The following is a 1,405-nucleotide window of genomic DNA, read 5'->3' as shown; positions in this document are numbered from 1 at the left end:
ATATACACGGAAGAATCAAAACTATTTCTATTGATGCAATTGGTAAATATTTTTATGACTCATTTTTGATTTCAATGTCTAGGATTACAACATTAATATAGCAGAATATCCAACATCGAACACTTTTTTTTTTATTGTTTCCATTATCCATGGTAAGAGTATACACATAATATTCATAATATTTTTGGAATTATCGAAAGCCTAGTTGTATCATTGGTTTTAATACTTTACTGATGGAAACTTTAATCTCACCATTTTTACTGGCATATAATTGTTTTATTTTGTTTTTATTTTGTTTTTATTTCTTTAAGCAAAATAAATTTTTTGTAGTTTTGTTATGTTCAACTTAAACGCAGAACAGAACTTATCGATCATGCAAACATTTTCTTTTGTAATTTTTATCTTAGGATGGAGATATATTTAATTATTTTTGGTTTTAAATTATTTTCTTTTCTTTTATTGTTTCAGAAAAATTCTATAGTATTCAACATTTTGTTGATTAGTTCAAAAACCAAAATGTAAAAACTTCAAATTAAATTTGTCAAATTTTGGTAGAGACTATGTAAAAAGGTTACAGTAAATAACCTCCTATTACTACAGTACTTAAATAAATGGAATTAACATTGAATATTTGTAGCAAAACATCAAAATTGTAAAAGAATATAAAATCAATGTTTTGTGGCTGTGGTGGTTGTGATAAGAAAAATCGATTTCGGCATCAAGGACACATATCAACCTTTCAAAAACAATTCATCACATCACACCAGCTGCAAATTGGTCACTGACACGGCTCCACTGTAGCTCAATGGATCTGTGTCAGTGACCAGAGAACTGTTGATGCGACGAAAATTTTGACACCAAATAATAAATGTTTAAGTGAATTAGCATTTTATATGTATAGTTTTCAATTATTTATATGTCTTTCAATCTAGAATTGTTTTAGCTTCAACACACAATTTCAGATCAAATCACTTGCCCAGCAAATACATCGCCAAAAAGATAAATAATTTTTTTCCGTCCGATCGACGATGAGATTACTATATTGCCAATGATTAAATCCTTACTGTCTCTGCATGGTCTGCTAGCACACAGGGCGTAAAATAATTATCCAATGACTATTGCTGTATTATTGAACCATACAAACTGTCTATGGGGAGACTGTAGACTTTTTGTATCTACAATGGCCTTTTAATAGAAAAGATTAAAAGCCCCTGTGGCAATAATAAAGAATAAAGATGTTTTTATTATTATTATTATTATTATTATTATTATTATTATTATTATTATTATTATTATTTTGAACATTTTTCTTCGATACCTGCTGTATCTACACATTTTCCAATGGGAGCCACCCTGACACTCCTACACATTCCAATGTAATGCGATTCGCGGTCAAACAACATTG

This window comes from Octopus bimaculoides, chromosome 20 (genome assembly GCF_001194135.2).
Source record: "Octopus bimaculoides isolate UCB-OBI-ISO-001 chromosome 20, ASM119413v2, whole genome shotgun sequence".
NCBI classification, from domain to species: Eukaryota; Metazoa; Mollusca; class Cephalopoda; order Octopoda; family Octopodidae; genus Octopus; species Octopus bimaculoides.
Note: the sequence above shows the minus strand (reverse complement) of the source record.